Source organism: Podarcis melisellensis (genome assembly GCF_964234715.1).
Source record: "Podarcis melisellensis genome assembly, chromosome: 1".
NCBI classification, from domain to species: Eukaryota; Metazoa; Chordata; class Lepidosauria; order Squamata; family Lacertidae; genus Podarcis; species Podarcis melisellensis.
Window position 1 is genome coordinate 9,742,283 of NC_138528.1, and position 26,639 is coordinate 9,768,921.

Consider the following 26,639-nt stretch of genomic DNA (forward strand, 5'->3'; position numbering starts at 1 on the left):
GCAGGGGTGCCGACTTATAAAAAATATTGGGGGGGCCCATACCGACTTATAAAAAATATTGGGGGGGGCCCAAGACCTCCAAACCGCTGCTGCTGGGGGAACGAAAGGGGCGAGCCCCGGGCTGCCCCGACCTTAAGTGAACCTGTGAGGGCCCGCCCTTTGCAGCAGCCGATTGGCTGCCGCCGTGGGCGGTGAATATTAATGAGCTAGGGGGAATCCCCGCTTCTCGCGGGGCTGACGCCAGCCCCGCGAGATTGTTGATGGGTCGAGAGCCCGCAACCCCACCCCCTCTCTAGATCGGGAGTGGCTTTGTTTTAACTCATTACTGAATGTATTTTAAAAGGTAGCTATCGTCAAACAAGGAAAATAAAAAATACCAACATAATTTTGTGATTTTACAAAGCATAATATAACTAATAATTTTATTAAATTATTGGGGGGGGCAGAGCCCCCCCAAACGAATTTTTGAGGGGGCTCGGGCCCCCTCAGGCCCCATGGAGTCGGCGCCTATGTTCCTGAGCATTGTAAGTGTTTGCAGGAACCAGGCCTTGGTTGTGCTTGCCTTAGGGGAATCCGGTGAAGGCCGGCAGGCGCAATCAGATGATGTGATGCGCTGCAGCTGGGGACAAGCTCAGAAGGTAGAAGAAGAAGAGTTTGGATTTGATATCCCGCTTTAACACTACCCTAAGGAGTCTCAAAGCGGCTAACATTCTCCTTTCCCTTCCTCCCCCACAACAAACAGTCTGTGAGGTGAGTGGGGCTGAGAGACTTCAAAGAAGTGTGAGTAGCCCAAGGTCACCCAGCAGCTGCTTGTGGAGGAGCGGAGACGCGAACCCGGTTCCCCAGATTGCAAGACTACCGCTCTTAACCACTACACCACACTGGCTACCATATATAAGGCCTGCATTTCAGCCTTGGTCTTGGCCACAGCAATGTGGTCTCCTGCCTAACTGTAGTCTGCTCCCGCTCCCGTTCCAGTTATCCTGCATCCTGACCTCCTCCATTGGACTTGTTCCTGACTGTGGACCCACCAATTAGACCGCTTCTGCTACCAGTACCAGTGCCCTTATTCCAGCCCCAGTGTGCCAGCCCTGGACTCTTGCCTCCCATGCCCCAGATTGTGACACACTGCAGAGGGCCACATGTCCCCTATGCCCAAGGTAGGGGGACCATGTGTCCTACATTCAGGGCCAGCCCACCCTTTAGACAAAATGTGGCCATTTCTTCAATCAGTGGCGGGATCCTAACCCAGCTACACTTGAAAAAGGTTGGGTAAAATTTAGCAGACAAATGATTAGCACACTTAGCTCAGTACTGCTGACACAGATTGACAGTAGATCTCCAGGGTTCTCTCCCTGGGACCTTCTGCATGCAAAGCAGATGTTCTACTGCTGAGCTGTGGTCCTCTCCCCCTTCCGAAGCTTTGGATTTCTGCCTCCAGATTCCCACTTGGATGAGCTCTATACAGAGCGAGCACCAGTACTGGAATATACCTGTCTCTAAATATTTAGGGCTCATGGAAGACTCGCTGGTCATCAGGCAGGCAGCGAAATTTACCTCCTACAGGCAAGTGCCTGGTTGACAATTGTATGCAATCAATTATGTGTGGGCATAAACACACACGCATACAGCAAATCTCAACTGGTGCTCAGATTTCACATGCTACACCTCTGTGAAACAATACACCACATTGCAGCTCATTTTCCCAACACAATAAGAGGAGGCACGATCCATTTACCTGGGCTGTGGGTTAAACCACTGAGCCTAGGACTTGCCGATCAGAAGGTTGGCAGTTCGAATCCCCGCAACAGGGTGAGCTCTCGTTGCTCGGTCCCAGCTCCTGCCAACCTAGCAGTTCGAAAGCACGTCAAAGTGCAAGTAGATAAATAGGTACCGCTCTGGCGGGAAGGTAAACGGCGTTTCTGTGCGCTGCTCTGGTTCGCCAGAAGTGGCTTAGTCATGCTGGCCACATGACCCGGAAGCTGTACGCTGGCTCCCTCAGCCAATAAAGCGAGATGAGCGCCGCAACCCCAGAGTCAGTCACGACTGGACCTAATGGTTAGGGGTCTCTTTACCTTTACCAAGATCCAATGAATTCAATAGGGCTTATTTCTAGGAAGACGTGGTTCACATGGCAGGCTTTTCCAAACTGTTCCACTTTTCTGTGTTACCTGCTCTTCTTGCTGCTGTCACTGGCCAGCTCCTCCCTTCTTTTGCCCAAGCCTTCCTTCCTTCCTTCCTTCCTTCCTTCCTTCCTTCCTTCCTTCCTTCCTTCCTTCCTTCCTTCCTTCCTTCCTTCCTTAGCTAGTTGTTCCCTTCCTCCCTTTCCCCCAGGCAGATAGCAAACCCTGTAAAGAAGCCCATTTTGAAAGGGCTTGCTTCTGCATTGCTTCAGGCAGTGAAAAAAGGAAGCGCTGGAATGCTGTTTGCCACCCTGCTAACCTGCTAACCTGCTGCCCAGGGCACATGCCCCCACCCCAATCTGGACCTGAATTTCTGTCTGGTTCCAGTTTAAAGATAAAGAAGTATTATAAGAGGAGGTGCACTTTGAACTTGTCCATTAGCAGAGAGCAGGCACACAGTCACCTGGTCACAGTCTCCTCCTCCAGGTGTATTGGATTTCCATTTAATCCATCTGTCACATCCATAGCCTACATTTGAAGGACCATTTTAAGAGTCATGGTTTTCCCCAAAGAATGCTGGGCACTGTGGTTTGCCGATGTTATCTTTACAACTCTCAACACCCTTAACTACAGTTCTCGGTTCTTTGCAGAGAAGCCATGACTCTTAAAGTGGTATAAAAGTACTTTGAATGTGTGGTGTTGACATGACCACAGTACAGTAGTACCTTGGTTCTCAAACACCTTGGTACTCGAACAACTTGGAACCCAAATGCTGCAAACCCAGAAGTAAGTGTTCCGGTTTGTGAACTTTTTTCAGAAGCCGAATGTGCTCTGTTTTGAGTGTTACGCTTCCATTTTGAGCGTTACACTGACTATTTCAGTGCCAAACTTCCATTTTGAGTGTTACTCTGAGGTCTGTCTGTTTTTGCTATCTGCTTTTTTGTTTTTGTGGCTTTATTGTTTGTTTCTGTAACTGTGGAACCCAGTTCAGCTACTGACTGACTGACTGATTGATTGATTGATTGTGTAACTGCAGTGCATTGTTTATTGCTTTCATTTTATGGATCAATGGTCCCGTTAGATAGTAAAATTCATGTTAAATTGCTGTTTTAGGGGTTGTTTTTAAAAGTCTGAAACGGATTAATCCGTTTTGCATTACTTTCTATGGGAAAGCGCGCCTTGGTTTTGAAACGCTTTGGTTTTAGAATGGACTTCCGGAACGGATTAAGTTTGAGAACCAAGGTACCACTGTAATCATTTCTAAGTTTGTGTTCTATACATATAAATTAGCAGATGAATTTATTTTTTCATGCAGATCTTGTGTCTTGTCATTTGGCAATACATTTCTACATTTGGGGTGATGAAAAGCTGCTGCTGGCCCCATCCACTGGCTTCATTTTGCAGTGCAGAAGGGTGGGCTCATGGGATCTCATGTTCAGTGTGTACGTATGTACGTACTCTAGAACAAAGTTATCACAAGATAAGGAACAAGATAAGGAACGACTCAGATGAATGTGGGCCATTCCAGTTTTAAACAGAACTCTCAGGCCAGTTTTAGAGACTGTTTAAGAAAAGACAGGCTAAAATTGCTTAATTGGATAAAGAATGGCATGTATGCTCCAGCCAAAAGATAAACCCTCTTTAAAAAGCCCCATCGACTTCTGTGGGAGAAATGAGCACCATTTAAAATCTCCCCCCAATGAAAATCAATGGGACTTAACAATGTTCAACTTAGACTGGATCGTGCATTGAATAACTAAAGCAGAGGCCAGGAGTCATTACTCACCACATTCGCTAGGAAATTTATCATTGATTGCCATGAATTTGTAAGGCTTCCTTGACCCATTCATTATTTGTAACTAATATCTCAGGAAAGATGGCTTAGGCCACTTCTGTTTCCCTCCGAGGGGGAAAGCCAGCGTCTCTTCTGAATAAACACTTTTGTTCACCAATTGATTTCAACTTACAAGCAGGGCCCAGATGCTGGAACCTAACTTCATTACACACCATCTCAAAAACTGAGCATTTGAAGAATCCAGGGGTTCCACGTTCTTACCCAGGGTTCAGTTTCCTTGGAATGAAGGTCATCAGGGACAGCCGTGTCTTTAGGACACATGGTTTAATTTACACATATATCCAACCTGAGCAGAAGATGGAGGGGTTCACGGCATGAACAACTCAACAGATCTTGCTTCTCCATTCATCATGGCTTTGGATTCAGCACAAAGCTAGCATGTCTCTGTTGCTCCAGCTCCCAGCCTGTTTTCTAGCTCAGGTCTCTCACACACATACACACACTCTGGATAATGTTCTCCTGTTGTTGTTTAGTCATTTAGTCATGTCCTACTCTTCATGACCCCATGGAGGTACTCCTGTCTTCCACTGCCTCCCGCAGTTTAATCAAACTCAAACTCAAATGTTTTCCTAGGTAAAGGGACCCCTGACCATTAGGTCCAGTCGTGGCCGACTCTGGGGTTGTGGCGCTCATCTCGCTTTATTGGCCGAGGGAGCCTGCGTACAGCTTCCAGGTCATGTGGCCAGCATGACTAAGCCACTTCTGGCAAACCAGAGCAGTGCACGGAAACGCTGTTTACCTTCCCACCGGAGCGGTACCTATTTATCTACTTGCACTGGCGTGCTTTTGAACTGCTAGGTTGGCAAGAGCAGGGACCGAGCAACGGGAGCTCACACCATTGCGGGGATTTGAACCACCAACCTTCTGATCGGCAAGTCCTAGGGTTTGTGGTTTAACCCACAGCACCACCTGTGTCTTTCCTACCCAGCAGCAAATCAGGATGAATACCCAATAAATAGGTCAATAAAATGCCAAAGTGAGGCAGCCTAGTGCAGCTTATTTGTCAGCAAGCCTAGAGTCTAGAAGTACATTCCAAGCCTGGCAATCTTTAAGACATGCTTTGCCTCAGCAAAAGGAACAATAACACTATTTTTGCAAAGATAAATCCACCCTCTCTTTATGACGATGTCAGCTTTCTCACTGTTTCCCTTAATTCCTCTGGTAAACAATGGATGTGAACTGCTGCTTCTCCATAGATTCATTTCCAAATGGAAAATCTTTGTTGTGGAGATTCCGTTTCATCAGTTTAATAGAATTTACTTTGTGTATCACAGCGAAGCATGAGTGACAGAACTGGGCAGATCAAGGAAGCCTCATGGTGTTGTGACCCCTGTATCCAGCAGTGATCTGGACACAGAATAATAGAACTGTAGAGTTGGAAGGGACCCAATGGGTCATCTAGCCCAACCCCACTGCAGCACAGAAATCACAGCTAAGTTGGAGGCTGTGGGGGCAGCAGATGGGGAGCTGGGCCTAGGTCAGGGCTCAGAGATAATTGTGGAAGATTGAGAGAGCATTGCACCTAAGGCAGTTGGATAAGAACTCCCAGAGAAACCTCTCAGAGCACCAGGGCTTAAAGGCCACATCCTGGACCCTTATAGACCCCTCCCTCTGAGCCTGTGAAGCCAGATGGCTCCCACTGCACATCACCAGTCGGGACCAGTCTGGCAGTACCAGGAGGGAAGCTATGGAACAAAGGAGGAGTGCCCATCTTCAGGCCAGGGAGTTATCTCTTTAAGGCTCTAAAGGTCCTGCCAACCTAGCAGTTCGAAAGCACACCAGTGCAAGTAGATAAATAGGTACCGCTCCGGCGGGAAGGTAAATGGCGTTTCCGTGCGCTGCTCTGGTTTGCCAGAAACGGCTTAGTCATGCTGGCCACATGACCCGGAAAAACTGTCTGCGGACAAATGTTGGCTCCCTCGGCCAATAAAGCGAGATGAGCGCTGCAACCCCAGAGTCGGTCACGACTGGACCTAATGGTCAGGGGTTTCTTTACCTCTTCTTTAAGGCTCTAAAGGAGATAGCCCAGCAGGGCCTTCTTAAGCATATCTGGCGCCGTGGTGCAAAGATCCCTCCGGTGCCCCCCCCAGCAACTCCAAAACAAGGAAGAGAGTGATGGAAAATGTCCTCTGCCTCCCCCACCACCCCGATCCCCAGTGGCGATCAAGCAGGAAAACGTTCTGGCAGACATGCTCTCCGGCGTTGGGGCACCCAAGAAGGCAGCCCAGGAAGGCTGAGCGCTGCCTTTCGCCAGGAAGCAGGAGAAGGACAACGAGCGGGAGCAGGGCTGTCTTTAGCAGATGCAGAGGCTTGGGAGGGAAGCTGTGCGCCCGCCAGCCATATAGTTGGCGGAGCACAGCTGGCAGGCATGCAGGGAAAGGGGAGGCTGTCGGCAAAGCCGCGCAGCTCTCCCACTCACTAGGTTGTCCCTGAGAGGCCGGCGCCCTGGCGCAACGAACCACTAAGACCAATGGGAAAGTCGGCTCTGGAGCCCAGAGCCAGAGGCATAGAAGGCCTAAGTTGGCTACCAGCCTCCATCAGAGCATGTTGCTTCCTTGGAGCTGTCCATGGTCTCGCAATCCTCAGCCTTACCTGGTCTCTAGCCTCACTGCTTTCCCTCTTTGAGTTCTGGCATTGGACCAGAACATGAAACACAGCATGTTTTCTCTGTTTCCACTTGCACTGATTAAGATATATTTCCACAGCAGGGCTGATGCAGGAAACCTAACTGGTCCCCCTTCTCTTTCCCGTTTCCCGAAAGGCACGTCAAAGCAAGTTAAAGTAATGCTGGAATGCAAGCCGTCAGGGCCGATCTAATTACTCACTCACTCTTGCTCCCCTGGCCCTAAAATGGCTGCAAATCTAAGGAGAGCAAATATTCACATAACGTACAATTTGCTGGACAAAGTTTTATAGACAAGAACGCAGGAGCGGGAGGTGCGAGGAAGTCCAAAGAAGTTAAGAAAATTAAGCTAAAAGATGTGATATTGTGATATTGTTTTGTTTTTTGGTATGGTAATCAAAGAAAACTGTTAATAAAAATATTTTAAAAAATAAAATAAAATTTCAACAGTCGTTATAAGTCCCCCCTCCCTATGCAAACCCCTCACACTGACCTGATTACACACACACACACACACACACATATACGCACACACACAAACACACACACACAGAACCCGCACATGAAAAATAAAGACTAGGGTTGATGCCCTCACTAAGCATCCTCAGGCAGCTGTTGGGCCCCAACATCTGGACAGGGCCCACCTGTGCTGATGCTCGCCCTGTCCTCACTTCCATGCCCTAGGCAGCAAGCAATTGTGACATGAACCTCATTCTCCTGCCTATTTTCCTGCCAGGGCCAGCTTAGCTATGACTTGGATGGACCATGAATCCCCTGGTGAATTTGGAATTCTCATCCCAGAGCCTGAGGATTGTACGTTTTGGTTCAGAATGAACACAGGGTGGGGAAGGTTGTTGTTTTGGTCACCTCAGCTTAAAAAGGATATTTCAAGGCTGAGAAATGTTCAGAAAAGGGCAACCTAAATGGTCAAGGGGACAGAGCCACTGCCATATGAAGAAAGGTTGCAGCATTTGGGACTTTGCAGTTTAGAGAACAGCTGAGTAAGAGCTGACATTGAAGGAATGAGTTTCTGTGCAGTCAGTCTGAAACGGGACCCAAAGTCCCCATTTTCCTCCTCCAAGGGAGCATTTCTAAAATGCATTAACTTGAGCTCTTGGGTAAATGTATAAACAGAAAGCCAGCTGTATAAACAAGTGCTCAAAGTCCTCTCCTTTATCAGTCTGTGACGGCAATGGATGGCCTTGCCAGTTCCAAGTGGAGCAGGGATGGCACGTTTGGGTCTTATCTTACATCCTGACCACAAAGACGCACAGACTTTGTAAGGTCTGACAAGAGACCCGGGAACGGCGCCAGGAGTGCTCTTAGAGTTGGTGACCGCCTGCCCCAAGATAAGAGTATAGGAACAGGAACAACCTTTTATGGTCAAGAGTACCAGAACAGGAATATCTGTTTATGGTCATGGATGTCAACTTACGTGTATATGCTGACATGGTTGGATTCCTGGAGAAGGGGGGAGAGGGTGCCTGGAGGATATATATACTGCATGAAATTTCTCGTTTCTTTGGACTTGCTGTGGACTGACCAAGCAAGTGCCTTTCTGCTGCTCCGGAGAGAAGAAATAAAGAACTCTTTCTCTGAACCAAACCTCTCGGTGTCATTTGACTTCCTTCCTCCCGTCTGGGAGCAACGAAGACCCCACCAATTGGTAAAGTCTAATAAGGCTACAACATGGGCATGGGCAGAGGTGGAGAAAGGTGGATGCGGTCCACCCCAGGTGCCATCTCTGAGGGGGGTGACATCACTGCGCTCATGGTGGGTGGCTGTGCACCCCCGACTTGTTCACAATGGGGGGCGCGCACTCCCGGGATGCTTGCCCTACCTCCTGGATGCTAGCCTCACCCCTGCAGGTGGCTAGCCCCTCCCCCGCGGGCGGTTAGCCCCACCCCCCAAGTGCACACCGCTCTGGGTGCCGGAGCAGTTAGCTCTGCCTCTGGGCATGGGAAAAGTGAATAGAGAATTTTTTTCTCCCTTTCTCATAATACTAGAACCTGCAAACATTCAACAAATTGAATGCTGGAAGATTCAAGACAGATAACAGAAAATTGTTATGTACTGAAGTTCTCACCCTGGGCCAGCAGGGGGATACTGTAGATAGGTATGCAAATAAGGGATCAAAAGTGACATTCAGTGATTGGATAGTTTTAGAAAGTTGTTACAGTAACGTTGTACTGGAGCTCTATATAAGCAGGCTGACTGAACCCTTCAGTTCAGTTCTGTTCTGGCCTGTGAATAAACAAGAGCTGTTTGAAGAATCGCTGTGTCGTCTGATATGTTCACCCACAACATAACACTGGCGACGAAGGTGGGATTGATGGACAACAGAGCACAGCCAGATGCAGCCACCCTCTGAGCAAAGCTGAATCACTGAGCTGAAACACCAAGCGAAATCACTGAACAGAACCAATTCAGAGCTGACTGTTCTGGTTAGAGCACTGTGTTCCATTCATCACCCCACATCGGCATCAGAACCATGGCTTCACTTGTGCCTCTACCGCCGTTGGCGCCAGCCTCTGAATCATGGGACTCCTACCTCGCTCAGTTTGACTGCTACCTCCAAGCCAACGAGCTGATGGAAGTATCACAGGAGCGTAAGCGGGGCCTGTTCCTCAGCCTCTGTGGGCCTGAGGTGTTCAAGGTGTTTGAGATGGCCCGAGCATTGGTTGCGCCTGAATCAGTCCAGGCAACACCATGGGACATGATTCAAGAGAAGCTCTGCAACCACTACGCGCATATGTTCACCCACAACTTAACAAAAATACTTCCTCACGCAGCAAAAATTAAACTATGGAGCTTCCCACTTGGATGACTTTAAAAGAGGATTTGAGGATCTTCTTATGTTCTTACCTTACTGTCATTAATGAATGTGATTACTGCCTCACCCTTCTTTGCAAAGGAACAGGGGGCAGCCAAGAAAACAACAACAAAGCAGTAAAACAAACCCATTAAAAGCAAAAATAGATATTTAAAAACACTTAAAACACCTCAAAACACTTTTTAAAAAGTCACATTTGCTGAATTTAGCCCACAGTGGGCAAGCTATCCATTATTGAATTATTGGGAAAGAAGGGGAAGGAGACCTTCAAGAGCAGGAAAAAGGACCCCCGCTGTTTAAAACTGGGCTCCCTGCCAACATTTGACCTGCAACTACATCCCTTTGGCTTATCGAGCAAATACTGGGCAGGGGGAGGGAGAAGCAGGGGGGAGAGATGACTACTGCTAAAAGCAATCAAGAAGTAATTGCTTGACGGTGCGTCCTGTGTGCCCTGGGATTCCAAAACCAAATATTGGTAACTTTATTAAAGCTGAACAGGACATACCAATTTGCGTGTGCAACTCCTGCAGGACTCTAATGGAATATATATATATATATATATATATATATATATATATATATATATATATAAAATTGCTTCTTCCACTGCTGTGTGAAAGGCTGAACAGAGTCTCTTTGCGCTGCAGGAACGAGGGGGGTGGTTACTGCACAAAGAAGGGCAACCGCAGAAATTCAAGCTGGTCGCAGTCATCATCGATTTACAATAAATTGTCAAGAAGAAATTTCCTGATTTTTTTTTTCTTGCACAGGACACATAGTTGGATGTCAAAGGAAGTGGCTGACTGACAGGACAGGAGATGACAGGAGGAGAAAGGGGAGCCTTTCATAAAGAAAAAAAGCGATAAAAAAAATAGATTGCAGAACGATTTTCTTCTTTTTTTGCCAATTATTTATTTTTTATTTTCCAAATTTCAACCCAATCTTCACAAACTATTACAATTTTGATTAAATGACTTCCCACTCGCCATTGCTGATGCGACCTTATCTTCTAATATTACTGCGTTAAGTATTATCTCCAGTTACAATCCATTCTGGGCGCCTACAGTACTAATACGGTTGTTGATCGGTACAGAGCTGGTATCTCAAGGTTAACTCTGCCCTTCCTCCTCCCCAGCTCAGCACTTCCATCCCATAATACTCCAAAGAAGTACACTGTTGCCCAAAAGCGACAGTCCTCACCTTTGTTCTCAACAAGTTCCAAGATCTCTTCATTTTCTTCTCCTTTAAATCTCATCATCAGTGATTCGGTTCCCCAGATTACGAGTCTACCGCTCTTAACCACTACACCACACTGGCTCATTAGGTATGATTGGAGTTGTAGTTCAGCAATATCTGGAGAGCCAAATGCTCCCCATACCTGCCTTAGATCCTGAGTCCTCAGAGTCTCCAAGCAATAGTAGCTCAAAGGGAGAGACCATCCTCAACAGACTCAGCCACACCAGAATCTGTACCGTGGGCCCTGAACTCCAGGTCCCTGCAAGGCCAATGATTAGAAGTGATGGAAGTTGTAGTTCTGTAACATCTGGAGAGCAAAAGATTCCCCTCCCCTGCTAATAAATCTCTAGCAGTTGCACCAACTTAGTGCTGAAACAATTTGTTCTCCCTGCTCTTAGTTGCAGCATTGCTGTCCATGGTGCTGAACCTTTTGCTTCTGCAGGCCTATCAGCCCCCTTGTCCCCTGTCCAGGGTCCTGACTGCACTTCAGCCTGATGTTGGCTTGCGCACCATGATCTTCTGGTGATGGTAATTGCTTACAGACGAGGACATATATGTCAAATTTTAACTGGACCTTTGCAGGAAAGCCTTCTGGGTAATTTAAATCTGTTTTAGTTTTTTTTAAGTTTTATAGGTTTTAAACAAGTATGTCTTTTTATTTAAAAAAAAATGCGAATTTGGTTAGTGGGCATTGGATAGAGGGCTCTTCCCACCCTGAGCTAGTTCAGATTGCCCATGAGAGCTTGGGGGCAGGGTGTATGTGTCACACACCTAAGGTAAAGGTAAAGGACTCCTGGACGATTAAGTCCAGTCAAAGGTGACTATGGGGTTGTGGCGCTCATCTAGCTTTCAGGCCGAGGGAGCTGGCGTTTGTCCGCAGACAGCTTTCCGGGTCATGTGGACAGCATGATTAAACCTCTTCTGGCACAACGGGACACCGTGACAAAAACCAGAGTGCACAGAAACGCCGTTTACCTTCCCGCCACAGCGGTACCTATTTATTTACTTGCACTGGTGTGCTTTCAAACTGCTAAGTTGGCAGGAGCTGGGACAGAGCAATGGGAGCTCATTCAGTCACAGGGATTTGAACTGCTGACCTTCCGACTGCCAAGCCCAAGAGGCTCAATGGTTTAGACCACAGCACCAACCATGTCCTGTAACACACACTAGAATGCTCACCTGTGGTGAAACACCCTTAATTATTAATTTATTTTTAAAAGGCTAGGGTGTCAGCAACCCCTTTTTCCTGCTCTGCTGGCTTCCTGTGTGCCTGCCATGTGTGTAGGGGGGAGGGGGGAGGCTAGTGGCATCCTCTGAAATGTGCTGAACATACCTGCAGGACCATCGCCAAGCCAGATTTTGCCTGACCTCATCCCCACCTTGCCCTGCCCCTTCCTCATCCTGAAGGTTACAAAGAGGACACTATTGCCTACCATGAATCACTGTGGCCACCAGCATGAGCCAACTTCATGGGGTTCAATGAATGTGCAGGCTGCTCTCTTAAGACTGAAAAATCTGGTCATCATTAAGAGAATGCAAGACAGGTCCAAGCGAATAGCATTCAACTCTTGCCCTAGCTTGCATCATGCCAATGTGAGATGCTGGCCGGACCGGGGGGGGGGAGCATCTTCAAAGTACAGTGGTACCTCAGGTTACATACGCTTCAGGTTACATACGCTTCAGGTTACAGACTCCGCTAACCCAGAAATAGTGCTTCAGGTTAAGAACTTTGCTTCAGGATGAGAACAGAAATCTTGCTCCGGCGGTGCAGTATCAGCAGGAGGCCCCATTAGCTAAAGTGGTGTTTCAGGTTAAGAACAGTTTCAGGTTAAGTACAGACCTCCGGAACGAATTAAGTACTTAACCTGAGGTACCACTGTAAAAAAACCAAACAAACCACTTTTGGCAAGAAAGAAAATATGCCTGCCTCATCAATTCCTGGTACTGCTGATCAATGATACAAGGAGTGCAACTTCCTGGATCTCATGGTGATTGGCAGCGAGTGGGCTGACTGGCCCCGGGCTTCTATGAAAATCTTTGGATAGTGCATATAAAACCACTCTCTGTGCTGCTATTGCAATTCTCTTATAACGGAGCGTGAGGCAAAGATAAATAGCTCCTCAGTGATCCATTATCTCCCCCTGTCCAACAAGAAGAGTGGCATTAATGCAGTAGTGCAGAACTATAAAAAGGAGCATAGTACTTTTGTGTGTGTGTGTATCAATAAGCAGAACAAAAAAAATTCCTTCCAGTAGCACCTTAAAGACCAACTAAGTTAGTTCTTGGTATGAGCTTTCGTGTGCATGCACACGAAAGCATATACCAAGAACTAACTTAGTTGGTCTTTAAGGTGCTACTGGAAGGAATTTTTTTTGTTTTGACTATGGCAGACCAACACGGCTACCTATCTGTAACTATCAATAAGCAGGTAACTTTTGCCAGCTGTGGGAAAGACATTTTTTGATGATATTCTTTACTTGCTTTCCATTCCTGCTCCTGTCTGTATGTGTGTGTTCAATCAACATTGCACTTCATATTCTGTTCATTAGATCAGCAGCTGCCAACCTTTTAAAGCCAGCGGCCGCGTTTGGGATTTTGGCTGCTTTGGGGGGTGACTTAACACAAAATGGCTTCCACATCTAAAAGAGCAGAAAGAGAGGCAGGGTCACAAAATGGTGTGGGCATGATAGGTAAAAGTAAAGGTAAAGATAAAGGACCCCTGGACGGTTACGTCCAGTCAAAGACGACTACGGGGTTGCGGCGCTCATCATGCTTTCAGGCCAAGGGAGCTGGCGTTTGTCAACAGACAGCTTTCCAGGTCATGTGGCCAGCAGGACTAAACCACTACCGGTACAACGGAACACCATGATGCAAACCAGAGTGCATGGAAACTCCATTTACCTTCCTGCCGCAGTGGTACCTATTTATCTACTTGCACTGGTGTGCTTTCGAACTGCTAAGTTGGCAGGAGCTGGGACTAAGCAATGGGCACTCACCCCATCGCGGGGATTCGAACCCCCGACCTTCCGATCAGCAAGCCCAAGAGGCTCAGTGGTTTAGACCACAGTGCTACCCGCATCCTCCCTGTCCATCAGTAGTTGTGGAGAGATCAGCTTTTGCTGTACTTGCTCAGAGATAAGCTCTTTTGCCTCTCTCTTCTGGTCAGAATAAGAGTGTCAGCATGTCTCGTCCTGTTGTCCAATGAAGTGTGAGCATGTTGAAAGGGTGGCGTTCAACATATGAGAAACTAATTGACTGCAAGGCTGATCCTGAAGAGGAGACAGTCTCTTGCGCATTGTGGATTTTGAAGGGGATATTTACGGACATTTTCCATGGGCAATAGGAGGTGCTGCCAGACTTAGCCTGGCAGTCTAAGCACCCCACCACACTGCCCCCTGTTGCATCTAAGGTTCCCATCCAAGCCCTGGGGGCAAACGAGGGACAAATTCCACTTGCTGGGTGCTCCTGTTGTCAGGTGCTGTCGGTGGGTTTCCTAGAGGCCACTGAGAACAGTTGGCTGGATTACATGGGGCAAGGGCCTGATCCTGCAGGGACACCTTATTTTCTTACATAGAGCTACGGTACAAAGGTAGAAATGTGCATTTACCCACTTGTGTCTCTGCCCTCCACCCAACATCATTGGTATGTGGGCTTCAGAAGGCTGCCCGGAAGGGACATGTGGTCCTTGTTTTTAATATACTTTATATATGTGCATGATTTTGATTCTATCAATGTTTAATTTAAAAAAAATTAATATATTTTTTAAAACAAGTAAACAATTCAACAACATTTCAAGTTTAACAATCAATCACTCCACCTATGACTTTCCCTCCCTCCCTGGTTCCCCCATAATTTCAATTTATGCTGCATATTATAGTTGCTCTGTACCTTCACATTACCATAAAAGCAAAGCAGAAAAGTTCACCCCCACTGCTGTTCCTTCTCAAATACTATTTGCGTTTTGACGTACTTACACTGAGCTTTTAAGTATTCTGCAAATAATTATAATAATTATAATCGTATGTGAAATAAACCCGGAGTTCAGTGTTGATTTCATGCTCTTTATTTCAGCTCATGGTAACAGTGAGTGAGTGCTTTTCACCAAAACCTCTGGCTATATATACATTATTTACACAATGGATCCTGTGTGAATGGCTGATTCAACTCCCCTCCTGGAGCCTGATTGGACTGTTCCTGCAAGGCCAATCAGGTTGCTGATTCACTTCCTCCTGTAGCCGGATTGGGCGACTCCTGCAGACCAATCAGGTTGCTGCCTTCTAGGATCCTACCTGCCTATTGTTCTAGGATCCAAGCTCAGTATATAACAGTATTCTTTTAGTGGCTCTTATTTTTTTAGCTGCATGCTTCCTTGAGTCCTATGAGGAGGGAAAGTGGGGAATAATGATGATGGTGTTGTTGTTGATGATGATGATGACGTCTGTAAAAGGTTCCTGGCCCCTGTATTAGGAAATATGGCTTTTAATTCTGCCCCACTCTCTCTGCACGAATCTCAGATAACCTCTTTGGAAAGGACCCGTTTTTCTGCTGTAGTGCGAGCTTAACTTATGTGAACTATCAAGAGGATAACTGTCAGGCATTTAAATTTGGCTATTAATCATGGAATTGCTCCAACCATCGGGATTAGCCTTCCCAACCGGCTCCCCTCCAGCTGCTCTAGAGGGACTGCTGCTTCCATAAGCCCCACCCAGCATGACCTGTGGTCAGGGATGATGGGAGTTGTAGTCCAACAACATCTGGAGTGCTCCAGGTTGGGGAAGCCTGCACTAGCTCCTCATTTCTGCCGCTTTCCCCATCGCTGCCCTTTCCCCCCAACCCGCAGCCTCACCCTGCACTCTGGAAACATAAAACCTCAATCCCATTTCAAGCAGACAGTAAAAACAGACTGTGCTGGAGGGACGATTGGAACGTCACATATCCCCATAAATTCTAATCCCCATAAAGTACTCTTTTAATGCATCGTGAACAACCAATGGCTGTCATGATCCCTGACATATAAAACACAGAGAGGCAGAGAGACACCCGAGAGAAGAAAATACTTTATTTTGCTTGGAAAGCCAGACTAATGCGTGCAGAGGGAAGGCAAAAATCCCCTCTAATTCTGCATTATGAAAATCCAGCCTAGCAGCACTATAAACACACAACTGTTCATCTTCCACGAGGGACGGCCAATTCCTCTCTGCCCACTGAGCTTTTGGAGGTGGGAAACTTTTGCCCTTAACTCGGGGGCGTGCAGGCGACTGGAGAGTTAAGAGGCACCAGCTGAGGAAGGCTGTATGATGTCCTGCCACAGACGCCACTGGGCATGCTCAGCATTGCTTTTAATCATTATTGGCGTGTGACCCTGACTAGAACTGTACCATATGCACTAACCAGCTTCAGGGCTTAATCCACACACAAACAGAGAGAGAGAGACAGTTCAGCAGACGGCAGTTTGCAAAGGATGAAGAGCAAAAAATTAACACTGAACTGAATCGTCGGGAGCCTACAAAATATTAGGTCTCCGAATCAGCGGACGCAACTGCAAATGATCTCAGAATTATCTGCCACCTTGCAAAACTAAACTTCTGCATAACCTATATTTTGTAGCTGTGGGGTTGACAGCACCAGAGGGTGAAACTGAGCCTGGATTGTACCACTTTCAGTTGCAGGTGGGGAAATGGATCTTACCTTTCTAAAACACAAAAAACCCCACACATGAAAGGCCAGAGTTGTCTCCAACTAACTTCTATCCTGACTAATGGACAAGTCAGTCATCCCCATTGATCTCAATGAGACCAGTCCGAGTAGGGAATAGTTAGAGGCAACTCATAGCTCGGACTTCCCTCTGTCACGCTATTTTTCTGTGCGTAAGGAGTTTTCAGTGCTAGGGCATGCAAGCAAGCAATCCTCCCAACAGCAATCTGAAAGGATACGGTCCAAGAAAAGGGTGAGCATACGATCTATGGCTTGTGTAAGCAAGACCCAACATCCACATAACTAGTGAAATGCTGCTGTGTATTATCTCTCCATGGCAAACCATGGGCATTCTAGGCCTAGGGAACACAGGAAACTGCCTCATACTGAGTCAGATTCATTGGTCTATCTAGCTCAGTGTTTCCCAAACTTGGGTCTCCAGCTGTTTTCCAACTACAATACCCATCATCCTTGACAACTGGTCTTGCCAGCTGGGGATCATGGGAGTTGTAGTCCAAAACCAGCTGGAGACCCAAGTTTGGGAGACACTAATCTAGTTCAATATTGTCCAGTAGCACCTTAGAGACCAACTAAGTTTGTTCTGGGTATAAGCTGTCGCGCACATGCACACTTCTTCAGATAATATGCACACGAAAGCTTATATCCAGAACAAACTTAGTTGGTCTCTAAGGTGCTATTGGACAATTTTTAAATTTATTAATTTATTTCAACTGCGTCAGACCAACATGGCTACCTATCTGAATCTAACTCAATATTGTCTACCCTGACTAGCAGAAGCTCACCTGGGCTTCAGGAGGTGTTCTCTCCCAGGGACCCTACCCTTGAGATGCCAGGGATTGAACCTGGAACCTTCTATATAAATTGCTCTTCTTGATTTGTTTCAAGAAGTCCCCTGCAGCCAACAGGCAAGTGGGAATGGAAGTGCCAAGAATCGTAACAAAACCCCCGTCAAATGCCCACATCTATGTGGTGAGCACCTGCAGGAGCTGAAGCTGGAATGAGGTTACTGTAGCAGAGGGACATCATTTTTACTGGCCTACCTGCGGTTACAGTACAATCTGTTCTTGTCCTCTTATTGAAATCAAGAAATTCAATTTTTGTTGCTGCTGTTTTATGGGGTTTCTTTGATAGCTCACTGTATGGCTTTTATTGGAGCCCATGGTTCTTTTTTTTACCTGATTTTATGTCACGCTTTATACTTCTAAAATGTTGAGAGCTGCTTGGAGATGCCTTATGAGGGAAGCAGCTAATAGATTGAAAATGATCGTCATCATCATCATCATCTATTTGTTAACTTTCTATCCCGTCCTTTATTCCAATCTAAAAACAATAGATAAGCAGTGGCATGGCATGGCCTGGGAAGGCTCCCCAGGCCCAGATGGAGAGGCCTGTAGGTTCTCATGAGGCCCTTGTGCTTGAGGCAGTGAGTGTGGGGTATTCATGGCAGCCAAACTAACAATTCATGTTTTGCCAGATAGCCACATGAACGGGCTGAGACTCACAGAGCTTTCCTGTAAGCTTGCTAGAGGGAACTTTGTGAGAACACTTCCCTATGGTGCCCTGACAGGAAGAGGGCATAGCTATATATATGTTCCTCCCTGCCTGGACGCACTCTCTCTTTTTCACCATGCCTGCAATGTGAAAACATCTGTAGCTCGAAGCTCAAGCTCAGACTCCATTTTTAAGTTAACCTTAGTAACTCAATTAGCATTTTAAGTCTGGCTGCTTTATCTGTTATTCTCCGAAATGGAGTGAGCAAATATGATTTTTTCCTTTTACAAGACTTGGTGTGATTATAATTTTAAGGGGGAGAAAATCCAGTTTGCCTCAAAGCATCCTGGATTTCTAACACTAAAAGACTAAAACTCGCCTAAGCTTCCCTTTTAAGAAGAAGAAGAGTTTGGATTTGATATCCCATTTTATGGGATGCAGGTGGTGCTGTGGGTTAAACCACAGAGCCTAGGGCTTGCCAATAAGAAGGCTGGTGGTTCGAATCCACACCACGGGGTGAGCTCCCGTTGCTCGGTCCCTGCTCCTGCCAACCTAGCAGTTCGAAAGCACGTCAAAGTGCAAGTAGATAAATAGGCACCGCTCTGGCAGGAAGGTAAACGGCGTTTTCGTGCGCTGCACTGGTTCACCAGAAGCGGCTTAGTCATGCTGGCCACATGACCCAGAAAAACTGTGGACAAATGCTGGCCCCCTCGGCCAGTAAAGTGAGATGAGCACCGCAACCCCAGAGTTGGCCACAACTGGACCTAATGGTCAGAGGTCCCTTTACCTTTACCTTTAAGGAGTCTCAAAGCAGCTAACAATTTCCTTTCCCTTCCTCCCCCACAACAAATACTCTGTGAGGTGAGTGAGGCTGAGAGACTTCAGAGAAGTATGACTGGCCCAAGGTCACCCAGCCGCTGTATGTAGAGGAGCAGGGAAGCGAACCCGGTTCACCAGATTACAGCTCTTAACCACCAGACCACCACACTGGCTCTCTCTTTTAAGCTGCAAAGGGATGGCACTCTGCTGAGCTCACAAAGGTGAGGAAGGATAATATCTAATAAATGTATCCTCTCCTGGCATCTAATCAAAACCCAACAGCAAATAAGCCCTTCATTTTGCTTCTGCAGCAGAACATAGGAACATCAGAAGCTGCTTTGTACCAAGTCAGATCACTGGTCCCTCTAGCTCAATGCTTTCCACTCTGACTGGCAGGAATTGTCCATGATTTCAGGCATAAAAGGTAAAGGATAAAGGGACCCCTGACCATTAGGTCCAGTCGTGACCGACTCTGGGGTTGCGGCGCTCATCTCGCTTTATTGGCCGAGGGAGCCGGCGTACAGCTTCTGGGTCATGTGGCCAGCATGATTAAGCTGCTTCTGGCGAACCAGAGCAGCACACGGAAATGTTCTTTACCTTCCCGCCAGAGTGCTACCTATTTATCTACTTGCACTTTGACGTGCTTTCGAACTGCTAGGTTGGCAGGAGCAGGGACCGACCAACGGGAGCTCACCCCGTCGAGGGGATTCGAACCACCGAACTTCTGATCGGCAAGTCCTAGGCTCTGTGGTTTAACCCACAGTGCCACCCGCATCCCGATTTCAGGCACAGGATGTTCCAATTCCTACCCGGAGGTGTCAAGGATTGAAACCTAAGCCCTTCTGCACTCAAAGCAGATGCTCTACCACTAAGCTACAACCCTTCCCCATGGAAAAGGAGGTTGGGTGGAGGGGCAAGTATCTTGGCTTGTTTTTTAAAGCACAGCTAGCCCCCTCTGCTGCTCATGCACAGTGTGTGAATTACCATAGTTCCTCCCCAGAGTTTTCACTCTGCAACATGCCGTCCCGGTCCTATTCTGGTCATTTCTTACGAATCTGTCACTGCTTTGCTATTAAAAGAATAAAGCCCACAAGTGTGATCAGGGACTGTGTGCACACAAACTGCTGTGCCCAAAGCTCTCTTGTCAGCTTATTTTTTTGTTACGGTGAATACACGAACAAGATCAAGTTGGACTGAAAACAAAGCCGCATGCAGGAGGTGCAAAGAAAACCATCAGCAAAAGCTGCCAATCAGAAGGTCAGCGGTTCAAATCCCTGCGACGGGGTGAGCTCCCGTTGCTCGGTCCCTGCTCCTGCCCACCTAGTAGTTTGAAAGCACCCAAGTGCAAGTAGATAAATAGGTACCACTCAGGTGGGAAGATAAACTGTGTTTCCATGCGCTGCTCTGGTTCGCCAGAAGTGGCTTAGTCATGCTGGCCACATGACCCGGAAGCTGTACGCCGGCTCCCTTGGCCAGTAAAGCGAGATGAGCGCTGCAACCCCAGAGTCAGCCATGACTGGACTGTTGTTGTTGTTGTTGTTGTTATCCTTCATCCACAAGGTTGCTCCCTGGGGCAGTGTGTTTTAAGCATATGGCAGCAATCCTAGCCTGACTGCACCAGCTGCCAGTTCGTTTTCAGGCCCAGTTCAAAGTTCTGGTTTTGACCTATAAAGCCTTAAACAGCTCAGGACCACAATACATCAAGGACCGCCTCTCTCCATATGAATCTACCCGGAACCTGAGATCATTATCTGAGGCCCTCCTTCATGTGCCTCCTCCATGAGAAGTCTGGAGGGCTGCAACACGAGAACAGGGCCTTCCTGTGTTGGCCCCCCTTTTGTGGACTGCTCTCCCCAAGGAGGCTCACCTGGCTCATTACATATGGTTAGGCATTGGGCAAAAAACGTTCCTCCTCTTCCAACAGGCCTTTGGCTGAATAAACCATCTATGGCCTTTTGAATGGTTGTGAGAGCAGAGTTATTGGTTCTGGGGGTTTTGTTGTTATTATATCATGCATTTGGTGTTTTTATTTTGTATGTTTATGTTGCAAAGTGCCCTGTGATCTTTGGATGGAGGTATGTAAATGTAAAACAGCAGCAACAATCATAAGGCATTTTGCATGAGGAAAAACTGATGCCCAGAGATTAGGTATCCAGCAATTCAATTCCCAGCAATGTGCAGTCCATGAATACAAAATCTGCAAAAGGCGTTTGTGCCAGTCTGACTGAAGAGCCCAGCCACTGGCTCGCTCCCAGCAAAACAATTAATTGCCCATTTGAATTAGCAAAATGCTAGGATTGCAAATTAAGCATCTGCAGCAATTTTGACTAATATCTCTGCTGCTCCCCCCCCTTTGGATTTGTTTATCCCCCTAATCTAACACATAGGGAGCTCCGTAGTCTAGCTGGATTAATTAAAAGAAAGCCTGGCTTACGACGAGATGATGAGACAGGTATAATAGGAATTACCAGCTACTATAAGTTTCAGGTGCTTATCTGCATAAAATGCAAATCGGCAGACACATCACCTCAAGGTCTCCCTTATCTGTATGCTCCCATTGATTTAAAAACCACAGTTTGTACAACCCAGGGTTCTTTTCTGTATTCTGGTACAGTCACAGCTAAATAGGGTTCCCATTCCCTCTTTGTTTCTCCCCTCTCCTCCTCCTCCTCCATCTCATCTCCCCACAAATCCACTTCATTACAGGAACCTTGCAAGACCGAAAAAAATAGGAGCTTGCACAAAGGCAGTTCTACACTTGAAAATGCCAGAAACATTTTAATAATGAAAAACCTGCCCCCGAGACAATGGCAGATACAAATCAAGGACAGCCACGCTAGATAATGATGCTCTTCGGGTGGCGAGGTCTCATCATTTTCAGAGCTGCCCCTAAAACAAGGCCCAGCCTGCGTATTAATTTTATTGTGCGGGGACTGCTTGTAACAGCTACCAAATGGAAACATAATCCCTGCCTCGTATTTATGATAGGGAAATAATCTGGGGGGAACAGATGAGTTTGTTAGGTGTCAGCAAGTGGTCAAATAAAGATACAGCATGGTCAGTTCTGGAATAGTAGCACATGCAGTTACATGCTATTTTCAGGGAGGGGCTATAGATCAGTGGTAGCACCTATGATTTGCATGCAAATGGCCCCAGGTCCAGTCTTCAACATCTCCCTGTCGGAAACTCTGAAGAGGTGGAGACTGATTAGGGTTGCCATATTTTGAAGAGCAAAAAAGAAGACACATTTGCCAACTTCTGCTTTTAACTATGGTAAACCCGGGTGGTGCTGTGGGTTAAACCCCAGAGCCTAGGACTTGCTGATCAGAAGGTCGGCAGTTTGAATCCCCACAACAGGGTGAGCTCCCATTGCTCGGTCCCTGCTCCTGCCAATCTAGCAGTTTGAAAGCACATCATAGTGCAAGTAGATAAATAGGTACCACTCTGGCGGGAAGGTAAACGGCGTTTCCGTGCGCTGCTCTGGTTATGCTTAGTCATGCTGGCCACATGACCCTCAGCCAGTAAAACGAGATGAGCACCACAACCCCAGGGTCGATTGCGATGGGACTTAACGGTCGGGGTGCCTTTACCCTTTACCTTTTTAAGGGAAAATGGAACATCCTGGGATAAAATCAGAAACCAGGTTGGCTTCTGTAAATCTGGGACTGACCCTGGAAAATAGGGATACTTGGAGGGTCCACAAAACTAAGCTCGAGCAACCATTACTACTATTCATATCTACAGTGAGGGAACACTTCCAAAAAGAAATCTTAATGCACATGTGAGTGTTAGTTAAGCAAGAGACAAATGATCAGAAATGCAATGACCCTAATATTGCTTATTTATGCTGTCACACCAAGATTGCTTTGGGGGGGGGGCATGATTTAGCATGCACATCAGTAATTTAGTGGAAGGAGAGACACGAAGGAACTGAAAGTTCATGACAAAACTGTGCATGAAGCTGCCCCACACAACATTTGGAAAGGCAAAGTGGGGCATTCATAGTGCATCTCAGGGTTCCACTGCAAACTTAATTTCAGATAATTAATTCTAGATTATTCAGAACTCCAAGATCTGGGGAGAAACATGGAAAGGAAGGATTTTGGAAGCTTCCCCGCAACTAATTCCTGCAAATTCCTCATGCCCAGCCTCCTGGCCTTTGTCAGGCTTTGCAAGGGCAGGAGGATTATTCAGCCATACACGTTTCTGTGTCAATGTTGTACTTACTTAAGGGAGAGGTGCGATAGCCTGACTCAGAGCCAGGGACAATGCAAGACAGGACTTATCTGTCACAGTACAGGCTTCCTCCTGACATTGCATTTCAACCATGGCTTGGAAGTCTACTCCTGCTCCAGTCCTGGGCCTCCCCTGGACAGGTGCCAGTCCTGGGGGCTTGTGCCAAATTGCAGAGTGGTTTCAGGTTTTCTGAAGTAGTCAAATGCCTGCAAAGGCAGTGAAGTGTCCGACTCCTGCCTACGTGGGAAGGAGACGGAGAGAAAGTGCTGCGTAACAACTTCTGGTTCCAAAGAACGGTACCTTGCTATAGGATTAGGGACATGGAGCGAACATCCACTGAATTCTTGTTTGAGGAACCAGAAGAGCTTTGTGCTCAATCTACTTCCATGTTGTTGCTGTTGTTTAGTCATTTAGTTGTGTCCGACTCTTTGAGACCCCACGAACCAGAGCACGCCAGGTACTTCTGTCTTCCACTGCCTTCCGCAGTTTGGTCAAACTCATGCTGGTAGCTTCGAGAACACTGTCCAACCATCTCGTCCTCTGTCGTCCCCTTCTCCTTGTGCCCTCCATCTTTCCCAACATCAGGGTCTTTTCCAGGGAGATTTCTCTTCTCATGCGGTGGCCAAAGTATTGGAGCCTCAGCTTCAGAAATGTTCTGTACAGTGGTGCCTCGCAAGACGAAATTAATCCATTCCGCGAGTCTCTTCGTCTTGCAGTTTTTTCGTCTTGCGAAGCACGGCTATTAGCAGCTTAGCGGCTTAGCGGCTATTAGCGGCTTAGTGGCTATTGACGGCTTAGCGGCTTAGCAGCTATTAACGGCTTAGCGGCTTAGCGGCTATTAATGGCTTAGCGGCTTTAAGCGTCTTGCGAAGCAAGCCCATAGGGAAAATCATCTCGCGAAGCGACGCAAAAAACGAAAAACCCTTTCGTCTTGCCGTTTTTCGTTTTGCGAGGCATTCGTCTTGCGGGGCACCACTGTAGTTGGATATCATGTCTTGAATCAGAACACAGGGGCTCAGAATTCTTAGTCCAGACTCAAGCTCAAGCAAGCACAGATCACTGAATACATAACATAAATTCAGTGGACGCTCGGGTTGCAAACGTGATCTGTGCGGGAGGCACGTTCGCAACCTGCAGCATTCACAACCCACAGCACATGCACAGGTTGCAATTTGGCGCTTCAGCACATGCGCAATGCATGATTTAGCGCTTCTGCGCATGCATGGCCGCCGAAACCCGGAAGTAACCTGTTCCGGTACTTCCGGGTTTCGGCGGGTCCGTAACCCAAAAAAAACGCAGCCTGAAGCGTCTGTAACCCGAGGTATGGCTGTAAAGAGCAAGGAGCGGGAATCCCAGGCCCAGACGCTGAACAGACCCCCCCAAGCCCCTCTCTCTGGACCTCAGGGCTCTCCTGAGACCATGCCCCCTCCACAAGCCACACCCTTCTCTGAAGAATGTGTCCTTGGACTCTGATACCTGGCCTTCTTGAGAGATGCATGTCCTGTTCATGTAGTGGTTTTGGAAATGTTCTGCGGGGGTGGGGGACAACAAAAAATGTGGGGAAAAGGAGGGTCAATTCAGGAATGTCCCTATTTTCATCAGAGGAATGTTGGGGGGCTATGATGTTGTTGGACTACAACTCCCATCATCCCTGAACTCTGGCCTTGCTGTTGGACCTGTTCCATATCTGCTACAGTGGTGCCTCGCAAGACGAAATTAATTCATTCCGCAAGTTTTTTCTTCTTGCGAGTTTTTCGTCTTGCGAAGCACGGTTTCCTATAGGAATGCATTGAAAATCAATCAATGCGTTCCTATGGAGACCGTCCGGGGACAGAGGGGAAGCGCTGCGCGCCGTCCCCTCTGTCCCCGGGCCTGTTTTAAAGCAAGGGAAGGGGCAGCGGGGAGAATCGCTTCTCCCCGTTGCCACCCCTTGGTTCAAAAGGGGTCCGGGGAGAGAGGGGAAGGCGCGTTCGCCTTCCCCTCTGTCCCCGGAGATTGCAGGGCTGGCAACGGGGAGAAGCAATCTTCTCCCTGCCGCCCCTTGCTTCAAAAGAGGTCCGGGGACAGCGGGGAAGACGCACTGCGCTTCCCCGCTATCCCCGGAGCTTGCGGGGCAAGCTTCGTTTTGCAAAGCAAGCCCATAGGGAAATGCGTCTTGCGAAGCGGCTAAGAAAACGAAAAACTCCTTCGTCTAGCGAGTTTTTCGTCTTCCGAGGCGTTCGTCTTGCAGGGTACCACTGTATTGGGTCCCCGGAGCACAGATTCACTCAAAGCGGCAAAACGTCCTTGCAGGTTATTAACAGGGTTTATTTGAAATGCGTATGCAGAACAAAGGTACAGAGCGATAAGCTCGCAATCTGCAAACCCAATTCTGAGCGTGCCAGCTTTTTATACCCCTTAGAATGCATAGACACGTGTTCACATGTAAAACATGTGATTTACACTAATAGCAATAGGATATAGCCTTGTTTCTTGTGTTACCCTCCTCCTTTTCAGTTCACCTCCTCCTTTTCAGCCTACCCCTGTCTGGGTTACAATAGCACACAATCAACCTTGCTTTTATCTCTTACCTAAGCCGGACATTCCAGAGAGACAGGCCCATTTTCACTGTAACATCTAAGCAAGAAAAAGCCTTGTTCTTCTGGCTGGTGTAAAAACCTCCCTCCCTCCCCCTTTAAGGAAGGGGTTTGGGGATAACATATGAGAGAAGAGAAAATGCCTCAAACAGTTTTTGGGATCGTATATAGAACAATATTCTAATGGCCCTTCATTGCTAGCTAGGGGTGATGGGAGTTGTAGTTCAACAACATCTGGGGACCCACAGGTTGAGAAAGGCTTCGTGTAACCTGTTTGCATTTTGTATCCCCAAGCTCTGTATTCTACGGTGGGGGGGGGGGAGAGATGGAAAGGGTGGGGGCAACAGGCAGACAATAAATTTCACTTTCAGTAGGATAGTTGAAGAATCATTGGAGTTTCCAGAAAGTCACCCACATCCCACCATAATCCTAAGTGTGTGTGTGTGTGTGCGCGCGCGCGCACGTGCGCGCTACCTTATCTGGAAAGGGAGAAGCCCCATGAAAAGAAGACCGAACTTCAAGGCACTTCTAAAGCTCTTAGAAATGAAGCGGGGTGGGAGGTGGGGAGCGAAATAAACCCTTCTGGGGTTTATATATTCAGAGTCGGAGAGGGCCTGATTAAAAATGCAATGCTTATAGCCCGAGGTGTCCTCAATAACACAGAAATGTTTTCCTTGCATTTATTTAGGGATTGCCGCAGTGCTGCAAACACCCCGGTGCCTGTGAAAATGTGAGAATCCTCGTGGCAGGGACTTTGAAGAAGCCTTCAAAAAGTGTAAGGTGTGAATCATCCTCAGGCAGCTGGATTTGGGGAGCGTGTAGGAGACAAACCATACGGCTGCCAACTGTTTTTTTTTTTCTGGCCAGTGCTTTCTCCAGTGATACCTTTAAAGCACCTCAGTCTGCAGGCAGGAGTCCCGGGGACCATGTTTATTTCCATGTGATGAAAAAAAGCTTCACAGATTTATTTTCTGCAGATGGAACCCAAGAGCAAACCTGGCGTATTTCTCTTGGAACAGGTGGCAGCAATTGAGTGCCAGGCCCAAAGCTTGGCTGTTTGTAGGGTTGTTTAAAAAAAACCACCAAAATCATGTTCCCAAGTGTCTCTATTTTCCAGGGACAGTCCCAGATT

At 47.3% G+C, this 26,639-nt stretch overlaps 1 protein-coding gene and 1 long non-coding RNA gene across 2 annotated transcripts in view; one reads left to right on the plus strand and one right to left on the minus strand.

Moving 5' to 3' along the window:
* Positions 1-26,639, minus strand: part of KCNH5 (potassium voltage-gated channel subfamily H member 5) — a 193,028-nt gene that overhangs the window by 94,488 nt on the left and 71,901 nt on the right. The window lies entirely within an intron of this gene.
* On the plus strand, positions 23,592-23,791 carry LOC309356824. The gene is made up of 2 exons (XR_014162899.1): positions 23,592-23,710; positions 23,756-23,791. It is a non-coding gene; the product is annotated as an uncharacterized lncRNA (long non-coding RNA).